Here is an 11,533-nt window from a genome sequence, read left to right as displayed (position 1 = left end):
TTGATGACCCCTGATGACCTTTCCTACCGTACCACTGATTCTTCCCATGCTGTAGAGATTTCAACGACTAGGCCATAGGGTTCTGCTTGTGGCCCCACGATGACTATCTAGACCTTAGTTCCCACTGCTGTTTCTACAAGTTATCAGAACAACCTAGTGGCTTCCTCCATTAACAGATCCGCTGTTCCAATTGAATGACAAGGTTTGGAACTTTCAACCAGATCATCTTTGTCTGTGGGTCTAGATTCTCAGGCTCAATCACCAACAGCAGGCATGTAAACATTTCTGAAAGCAACAGTCCCCAGCACATTAGTCTTGTATGTCTTTCATACAAGTTGCCACAAGTTCTTACAAGTTCTTTGGTTGCCAGATGACTGGGTGGCCTTGTGGTTAAATCCAGGATTTCTGCCCAAGGCCATATTACCCAACTATGTCTTCAGTGCGATTGAGCCTGGAGAGAGTTCCTTGCTGTGCCTACAGTGTGCCCTACAGTGTTTTTCTGACCATACAGCAGACATCCAATCCTCAGACCAGCTATGTATTTGCTCTGGAGTAAGTCACTGGGGAACTCCCTTGTCTAAGCAGAGACTGGTCCACTGGGTAGGTAAAGGCATCACCTTGGCCAAGACACAGGCTGGATGTCCATCCCCTACTGTGACTTGCCACTCTACAAGGAATGAGTCCTTTTTTATGCGCCTTATTTATAGGTGCGCTGCTCCAGTAATTATGTTCTGCTGCTACCTGGGAATCATCACATACTTTCTCTACTTTAGAAGGTTAACATTCAGCAGTCATAGGACATACTCCGAAGAGTCTTGTTCCTCATGACATTTTTGGCATACATTATCCAGGTGTTACACTCCACCCCAGTGTTTTTTTAGGGGTTCATAGAATGCTAGTTATACTTGTAAGTTTGGTTCTATGAAACCTGAATAACCACCAGGGTTCCTTGTCATTCTGAACATGTGCTGACTTAGTGAGAAGGTTAGAGCAAATGATTCCTGTATGAGAGTGATATTTTATTTATTTTACTGCAAACACTGTGTCATAAGTGACTTTGTTGGAATATCTCCACATGACTTCTTTTTTCTTCCTTTTTTACATAATCTTTTCTTGAAACGTACTTTGTGATTTTACTGAATTCTCACTTACAAGCTTTTCATTTCTGATTTTCCTGTTATGTTCATGAACTGTTTTGGGATCTCTTCTATGATTTCTTTTTATTATTATTATTAGACTATTATGACAGTTACTTTTAATTTGGTGTATTAGATTTAAAATGTGTAAATTATGGTAAAAACATGTGCTCACATATGGCAGGGCTTTAGATTACAAAAACCTGTCCCGCTACTTTGTTGAGTTTTTAGTAATTAATTGACAGTGCATGTACGGTATACTTACATTATATGTGATGTGGAAAAAAATGTATGAAGTAACAAGTCAAATTTCATAAATTAAAAAAATTATCTGAACAAGGCAAGTTGCAGTTTTATTTCATTTGATCAGGGTAATGCTGTATCTCCCTGTAGACATGCACTGTCATGCAATCTAGTCCTTTTTAATATGGCAGACATGCTGATGTATCACTGTAGCTAGTAGGAGCAGCTAATGTGGTATCTATTGTTTCTTATATCTGTGGACCTTGTAATCAGTCCTAATTATGATATTATATTGCTTGTTTGTATGATGAGGAACAATGTAGTTGAACTCTAATACTTTCTAACACAGGCAGATGCACACGCACAGATAAACAGCCTGGAGAATGATTTGTAATGTATTCTCTGCTGGTGTCAAAGTGAAGAATATTAAAAGTCACATCATAAATAAATCAGTAGAGGACTCACCTCTGTAGTATGACAGAGCGAAAGAAAGAGAGAGATAGACACCTGTATCTAAAGGCCAGTGTGAGTATGACAACAGTTATTGTAACCCCGGAAAGGTCAGACAGCACATCACCATAAAGGAAACAAAACAAGGGGGGAAAAGAAATAAAGGACATAGGATATAAATACAAGCAACTGATTGTGTAGAAATTAGTAGGATTCTAGGATTGTAGAGTGTGTGTTACTTTGAGTGTAGTGACTACAGGATTACAATCACAACTCCACAAATCTATAAACCCTATATTAGCCAAAAGGCAAAAAAAGGAAGTTTGGAGATTTGCTGCAAAGCTTTGATAATCTGAAAAAGTCCCAGAATGCAGAGTTACTGTAGGAACCAGGCGCTTCACAGCATGTAGCAGTGTGATGATGTGCAGAGAAACACACATTGCAGGTTAATCCTGCCTCCAGGCAGAGCATCAATCTTTCAGATCTACTAATCAATAATTGATTATTCAGGATTTGTCAGGGTGTGCCTATCAAAGAGAACAACAGCTCTAAGATTTGGAATAAACTGCTGGTTAAGGTTTTCTTTTAAATGTGTAGGTATGATTATTCACACTTGCATAGCTCTAATACTAATAAATACTGTGGATATTCTGCTCCTCAACATGAGCTTACACACCTACAGAGTATTTAGTTTGTAACTCTTTGCATATATTGCACAAACTGGACATGCACGTGTTTGTCTTACTATCCTTGTGAGGACCTTCCATTAATTATTACTGCAGCTAGCCAAGGCTAGTGTTGATTAAATCTAAATCTAACCATACAGTTAACTTCATTAACCAAAATGAAACATTTTGGCTCACAGTATTTTTTAAAAACAAAGAAATAAATAACTTTTTAAAAATCAGTTTTCCTCATGGGCACCAACGAAGATATAAAAGCATGCCCCCCCCACACACACATACTTCCATACACATGACAAGACATTTAGGTAACGTTTAGGAGATGACATATGAGTATATGTTTATGTGGATGAGCAGCACGCAGTGCCTGTGACATTAAAACGCACTCACATACATGCACACAGATGTTCAATCATCTGCCTACACACATGCACACTAAGTGGCTACATCATACCAGACAGTTGGTGTGTGCAACTGAGAGAGAGAGAGAGAGAGAGCACTTGTGGAGATTATTTACTGTAAGGCCCTGTGTTCCAGTTAACTTAAGCATCTGATGTTGCCAGGTGCTTAAACAAAGTAAAGAGTGGAACATAACCATAATCATTTGTCTTGGGTAGACTAGTTCTATCCAAGTAGAGAAAACCAAAAGTAACAACTCAAAATGTATGAAAATGTACAGAAGAATTTATTATATTTTACCAGCTCAATATGTTACTGAGGGAGACATGATGGCGTACCAGGTAGTGTCGCGCCTTGGGGCTCCAGGGTCCCTGGTTCAATCCTGATCCTGGGTTACTGTCTGTGTGAAGGTTTGCATATTCTCCCCATATCCTCACGGGTTTCCTCCACCTCTGGTTTCTCCCCACCTTCCAGAAACATGCTGGTAAGATGGATTGGCTATGCTAAATTGTCTCTAGAATGAGTGTGCTATTGTGTGTGTGCTTGGTGCCCTGCAATGGACTGGCATGCATTCCTGCCTCACACCCAGTTTTCCCAGAATAAGTTCTGGATCCACTGTGACCCTGACCAGGATAAAGTGCTTACTGAAGATGAATGAATATTCATTCTTAGTAATAAGGCACAACACTGTTGTCCTTCTTCTTTCGGCTTGATTTGATCTAATATTTGATTTGGCACAGTTTTCATGTCGGATGCCCTTCCTGACACAACCCTCCCCAATTTTGTCAGGGCTTGGGACTTTACTGGGAGTGCACTGTCGTGTGCAACCCCAGTGCTGGGGTCTGTTCCCTGGCCGGGAATCGAACCCAGGCTGCGGCAGTGAGAACGCCGAGGAATAACCACTAGTCCTCCAGGGACCCAATAAAGCACATTTATTGGATCTTAAAAATAGAAAGAGGACATTGGGTGTGAACAACCATAAATGAACAGCTACTACTGAAAACAATTCAATGTATTCTAACAAAAAAAGTCAGTCAGTTAATGAAACCAAACACACAACTACAGAGAAAACCTGTAAAGATTAAACACCATTTTAGAGCAGACACTGGAACTGTTCCACTTTACGCTCCTTTGCTAATCAGTATACAAAATACAATATTAATGCTGTTTTGTACAGTCTATAGCCACAATCAAAACATCACATTACCTTTATTTACTTATGTCGTCAGAAGTAAATAAAAAAAAAAAAAAAAGATAAAAATCGCAATGAACTGATAGTTAATCAGTGCACAGCAGGCTACTGTAATGAAGTTTTTTTTTTAAATATCTGAATTATCTGAATCTAAACTAATTGAATCTGAATTTGTGAACACTAGAAAAAAAATATATGCTTGAAAATTAATCTCTAAACAATAATTTAATTGCAAAGAAGGCAATAAAAATTAGAAATATATGTTTTTCTGAGTAATATATTTCAATGTTAAGAATTCACTGGCTCTTAAAATTCAAACCTTCAAATCTCTTTTAAAGTGCTAAAGTGCTACCTACTACTGAGCATAGGCGTAACTTATAAACTATTTGGTATTTAGTCTTATTTTTTGTGTGTTTTTTTTATAATTTAACAGTCAATTTAGATAGTTGCAGGGTACACAATAAGAAATGGTGGCTGGTGGTTTTAAAATAAGGGAAGCACAGGTGCCTGTTATTGAATTATATATTTCTGTGTGTTCAGTTTTATCTGTGTCTTCTTCTGCTTGGAGTCTCTGTTATCTGAAAAGCATTTGCTGCTGATCTTAAAGGTCACCATGAAATTGTTGTGGATGTTACCACACAGACACCCTAAAGATGGCTGTGGATGTTGTTGCTAAAAACAGTTTACACTCAAGTCTCAGTCATTGAACAGTTGATAACTTCAGTTCGATATAACAGACTTAATGTTAAAAAGTATGATAACTCTTATGATGCTCAGACTCAAGTTCCTTTTAACACACTTTGCACTGCTTGACTTTATAGTAGACAGTTACAGAAGTGTAATGATTTATCACACTATTCAGAGTCACCCAGATGAGGATGAGTTCCTTTTTGAGTCTGGTTCCTCTCAAGGTTTCTTCCTCACGTCGCCTCAGGGAGTTTTTCCCTGCCACTATCACCTCTGGCTTGCTCATTAGGGATAAATTTCAATTTAATTTTTTTTATATCTGGATTTCTGCAAAACTACTTGCAATGTCCATTGTTAAAACTGCCATATAAACAAAATTAAGTTGAATTTGTTGGTCTGGCCTCCTGTTCACTTCTCAGTCTCTCCTCATAAGTAAAAGCATCAAAAGACTTTTCCAGAATCAGGTCAGCGAAATTAGCAGCGTTCACAAGCTAAGCTGCTAATTAGCTTTGTTTAACTGAAGACGGTAGTGACAGTGAAATATCTAGACCTACAAATAACCAAAAAAACAAAAATAATTTTAAAAAACCTTCATACTTACAATTTATTTATGATGTATAATAATTACAATGCAAGTTATATAATATATATACAATGCAAATTATAACAAGTTATACTAGTTGTATAAAACTGTTATAGGTACAGATACAGATTGCTGCAGAGCTCCGACGTCTCAGTGATTCTGACTGGCACCAGTATGTTTGAGATGTCAGTCATGTTTATTACCGTTTCAGTGATTGGTAGCTGGTTACAAGTTTCAGCCCCTTTGAGAGAACTTATAATCATCATATGGAGAAGCCATTCATCTGAGTGGGACAAGCAAAGAGCGCACTGTCCAATAAACATGGAGTGTGAGCCACCCGCCCACACTCCCATTCACCTCCCGAGACACATAACATCCAGGCAGGACTCAAAATGACACATTAAAAGCCTATTGTCCAATTAGTGTTAATCTTTCCTCCCATTAAAACACATTGTACTTAAAACTTCCATAGAAGCCCATAGAAGCCATGCTTCACTGGGTTTTATATAGGCGCTGTGTTGGGGGCTTCAGAGGAGATTTTCACTCAGGCTTCTTTGTACACCAGCAACAGTTTGCATTAAATGAGCAAACAGCGTAATATTGCAGTGAGAGATTTGATCATTTTGTTTGCTAAAATTTTGAATTTCGCAAAGATTGATGAAAAATATAGACACATTTCTACCTATAATATAGAAACATTTCATTGCCACATTTTAATGAAATGTTAGGGGAGGCTATGCTTTGTGTGTAGTCTTAAATCAATCACCTCTGTTACTAACCCATGGCAAGAAAGCACAGAAATGAATGTGCCACACTTCTACATGATGGTTGTCATGCTCAGTAATTTTTTTTTTTTAATTTTGTTTCTGTAGTGAAAATGAGCTTAAGTCAAAAAGCAGTCTAACTCACTGATGAGTGAACAAATCCTCAGACAAACCTGACTATTCTCCTCAATTTAATTTCTCACAGCAATTAGCTGTTAATTAAACATATAGCTATGCATTGCTCATGCTTATAGTCAGTAACAATCTTTGGCTGTCCAGACGCCATGGGGTGACATCACAAAATGGCCCCACCCACTAGAAACACGATTGGTTTATTTCACTGTCATGTACTTGTTTTGGTTCCTTAATCAGCCCAGTATGGTCCTGACCAATGCGTGAGCTAGACCTGAGACCGTAATGAGACTATTATTTCAGTACATGCATTGAGATCTGTGATTAAATAAAACAAGCATGATGGCTGATGAAGTAATAATTCCTTAAGCTTTCTGTAAATTTCCTCTGCATGTGTGTGGGTGTTTAGTAGACTTGCTCCATGTCCACTGTCAGTTCTCTTTCAACCTGCTCTCTCTCACATGCATGACATACAGGGTTTCAAATGAACCAACTCTCCCTAGAAAGAGAGCAGAAGAAGGAGACCACAGAATGTGTGTCTGTGAGAGAGAGAGAGAGAGAGGGAGAGAGAGAGAGGCCGTGACCATTCATCTATATTTTTTTAACTCTTCTACTCTTTCATTGACTGTCAGAGCAAACGGCGTGCACAGACTGCCTGCTGTAGGTTAGCGTGACCTTTCACTGCCGTGCGTGTCTAATGCTCTTATCTCCCCGAGGAAAGCCGATTATTACCCACCTCACACTGGAAGATTGACAGGTGTGAAAACAACAGGACATCAGAGGTGTACAACGCAGTGATCAGCGTAGCCTTTAAATTATAAAAAAAAAAAACTGCTCCTGTATCATCAGGACAGAGGTTATATTTTTCATCTTTTATCACACACTGTTCATGTCTTCCCAGAGCGAGAGCCAGGATCCCTCTCTCAGAAAAAAAGGGAGAAATCTAAAAGAGGGACATTAGACGCTACCTTGAACAGAACAGACGAGCTGGCTGCAGGGAAGTGACGAGGGAGAAATTAATTAACGTTGGGGAGCGTAAACCGCCTAAGGGACAATGGCTCGCTAAATCATTGAAGTTCTCTGGCTCACACCATGTGACCAGCCAGCAGACCCACGGCACTTAGCAGCACATAAAAGCATAATGAGATGTCTATCATTTCAGTTTAGATGTCTCTTTCTGTCTCTCTCACTCAGTCGGTCTCTCTCTCACTGTGTGAACTGGGCCAGCAGGGATGTGATATTGGAAATCCCTTTTGGGAATAGCAAAATGCTTAGCAAAGGCGTGTTCAGGATGACGGATCACTGTGCTTGTGCTTTTGCACATTTGATATAAATCACTCTTGCCCTATGTATTAGCACACAGATTATATGAATATACTGTGTAGACTATTGGAGATTGACTAGAAATGCCATCTTGGTTTATGATACAGGGCCAAATGTATGACGAAAAACAACCCACTGTCCCAAGAGCGATTAAGCTCTTCACTCACTGAGTTCCGCATTTCTGACTGAAAATTAAAAAGAGTGAGCTGCTAGCGACAGCATCTGTCACTGCCCTGCTTTTTACAACATGCCTGCACTCTCTTCATCTTCAAAATAACAGTACAATCCACCCACATATTCTGGATGTTGTCACTTTCAATTGCCCTATTCTGACAACTTTGTAGATTAAAGCTTCCTTTTTAAATGGCTGGTCTTTGCCAGATGATGATCCTTCTTCATGAGAACTGCAGTGCACTGAGTTCAGCTTTGGTGAGTTTGTGAGATTGTGATATGACACACACATAAACATACACGCCATGATTGACAGGAATGTTAAGACATAAGCTATTATTAACACCATCAAACCTACATAGCCTGAGACTCACTTCTTCAGTCACTCACTCACTCTTACACACACTTCCAGAGGAAGAGAGTATGACTGAGTAAAGGATACTAATAGCCTTCACTCACAGTGCTGCTCATGAATAAAGCACCTGACAGAGAATAGATCAGGCACCTGTTTTTAGAGAGGTTAGAGCCGGCCATTTTTCATGTTCATTTTCAATTCTTCTAGTAGCCTAATTGACATTGACTGAATAAATTTAAATTAACTTAATTCAACTAAAAGTGTTTTTTTTTTCAGTTGCTTCGAGGAGGGCAATGATAAGTAGAAGGAGTCAGAGAAATGAAGACACAATATCCAGATTTCATGCAAAAATTTGAGTTTTTTTTTTTAATTGAGTGAAGATCATAAGTAAAGTAAGCTCTTCTCTAACCTTAACCATCCACACAGTGGCACAAACCCATTTTATAACTACTTCTTAACAAGATGACTGTGATTAGTCTGTATCAGTTTGACTATTTTTGCTATCAGAATGATATTCTAAAAGTGTTTGAAGACCTCTGCAGGGAATATTTGTTGTTTATTTGTCTGGAAAGAGGAAAGTCATTTACAGCTCCACAGCTTGAGCCATATTGTCTTAATTTAGAAAGCAAGGATTGCTTTGCCAAAAACTGAACAGAAAGACATTAAACCAGGAATAAACAAAAATGCCTGCAGATTTCCGTCTTCAGTTAAAGTGTGTTCATGATCACAAGATTAAAAATGATGTACACAAAATTAAAATGATGTACACAAGAAACCAGTGCTGACCTCTCTAATTACTGTCAAATCTCCAACACGTTTTCTACAGTTTTGGAGAAAGTCTCCCAAAAAGTTGTGTTCCTTCCTGAAACAAGAATGATGTATTTCAGACTGGAAGAATTGTAATACAGAATCAGAAAAAGAAATGTTGATAAGGGCAGTCAGAGGAAAATGGCCAGATTTTCAAGCTTCCAGGAAGGATATAGTAACTTAAATAAGCACTTTTTACATCTGTGGTGAGCAGAAAAGCATCTCAGAACGCAAAACACATCAAACCTTGTGTAAATGCAAATAAAATGCAAGGTGTACTAGACACAAAAGCTTGAATGAGTAAAAACTTGTGACATGAATGGTTTAGCTCTGGCATATCTTGCTCAACTAAACTCCTAAAATATTATACCCATCACAAACACTTCACTGAGCTGAGGCAGGCCTACCATTAGTAGCAACTCAGTTGGTGGAAAATGTTTTCCTTACATTGCCCCTAAACTCTGGAAGAGTGTTACAGAGAATCAGAAAACTTTTTTTTTTTTTAACTTGGCCTATTCTTAGTCATGGGTTTAATTGTTAAATAGACCTTTCATGATTCATACTCATTGTCATAGATTAAATAATTCACAATGGTTCTTTTCTGTGCTTTAACATAAATATCTAATTTATCTAAATATCTAAATATAACATATCTAAATATCTAATTGATCTGTTTTAAGATTACAACAATGTGGCCAATGTGTATGTAAATATGTAAAGCACTTTAAAATGCTTAAATTACACTTACATATATACATAAAACATATACATACATGTGTGTGTAATATATATATAGATATGAGATGAAAGATGAAAGACATCAAGACATTTCCAGGTGAATATACAGGTATGAGTTAATGGTGAAGCACATCTCGATTAGGATGCAGGCAAATAATGAAACATATGGCACTGGAAAATGTTACATGGTTTAAAAAAGTAATATACAGTACATTGTGTATAAAGCACCACCAGGCAAGCACCCAGAGATCCAGGTTATCAATGACAAGTCACCTAATCCCATGTGTGCCAAGCAATACAGCAGTGCTGGGAATCTTTCTGTATAATTAGACATAGTGCAAAATGTAGTGATTTATCTTGGTAATTGGGGTATACATACCTGCTTTAATATCAAATTCTGATAATATATACAGTATATGTCATTTGGACCAGAACAAAAATTGTCATTAACATGGCAGTGACATCCTTAACATTATTTACAGAAAAGTGAGGAACGGTCAGTTGACACTGATTGTATGTCAGGATTTAAAATGAAGGCAAAAAAAAAAATCTTCAAAAGTGATGAGTTAAGTAACTAAGATATGGACTTGGTTCCTGTAATGGAGTCAGTGATGGAGTCAGTAAATTGTTTGAGAGCTCTAATCACAGTATATGAGTGTTAATGAAGCCTCACATGTGGTAGGATATGGGATTATGTATACAAGGGTCAGTGTGTGTAATTTAATTCAATTCAATTCAAATTTATTTGTATAGTGGTTTTAACAATAGACATCGTCACAAAGCATTCTGGATATAAATTTAAAATTTATAAATTTTTCCCTAATGAGCAAATCAGAGGCGACAGTGGCAAGGAAAAACTCCCTGAGACAACAAGGGAGTGTATGAGTTGTCTTCAAATAAAGAAAACTAATGTATTTCAGCTGAGGTAATAAGATACAGATTTTAACTCGTCATTCAGCTGAACAGAGAGGGAATATGAACTAGATCATATTAAGGTATATTTGGGTGTATTCCCATCTTGTGCCCAGTATTCCCAGGATAGGCTCCAGATACACCACAACCCTAACCAGGATAAAGCAGTTAATAAAGATGAATGAATGAATGAATGAATGAAATTAACTACTGTACATACAACTATAAAACAGTATACAGTCTCCACTAGGGGAATTTTTGTAAACAGCGCATAAGACAAACAGAAATGGCAACTAATATAGTGGGAGAGCTAGCACATTTCTGCTTACAGTCTTCTGCAGACATGTGAGTTGCCTTTGTATATGTTTAAATGAGTGTGTACGAATACACTGGAATGTTTGTGTAAAGATATAGATATACGTTTATTATTAACTTACTTCCAGCTTCTCTCCATGGCTGGTGCCATGCATAGAAGGAGATCACCTGGGAGTCACCTGATTCACTTTCTGATCTAGTCGATGCATCGTCAGTAGACACAATCAAAACCATAATTGTGGCCCAGATGCGAGGGATCACACACTGCTTACTGTAAGGATGTAACCAAATATGAATATTATTCTGATTATATAGGTAATGTGTTTTAAACAAATAAAAATTGGACTCGCACTATTCTTTTTTTGTTTTTTTGTTTGTTTTTTTTTTTTTTAGAAAGCTTGCCATAGGGGTGAGACTAGAGGACTGCATCGCGAATGAGATCCTGCAGGATGCAAGAAAAAAATTGAGCAAGCAGGAGGTTTTTACCTTCATGCGACAAACAGTCAAATATGAAGCTTGTGGCATAAAAAAAGATGACATTCATGAGCATAAACGATGCATGCATTCATTCATCCCTAGAAACTCTAGTTTAAATTAGGCTGCTAGTTTTTTATATTTTAGGAAAGAGAAACAACTCAAAATT

This window comes from Pangasianodon hypophthalmus, chromosome 29 (genome assembly GCF_027358585.1).
Source record: "Pangasianodon hypophthalmus isolate fPanHyp1 chromosome 29, fPanHyp1.pri, whole genome shotgun sequence".
Lineage (NCBI taxonomy): Eukaryota > Metazoa > Chordata > Actinopteri > Siluriformes > Pangasiidae > Pangasianodon > Pangasianodon hypophthalmus.
The sequence above is the reverse complement of the archived record's forward strand: the minus strand, read 5'-3'. Positions refer to the sequence as shown.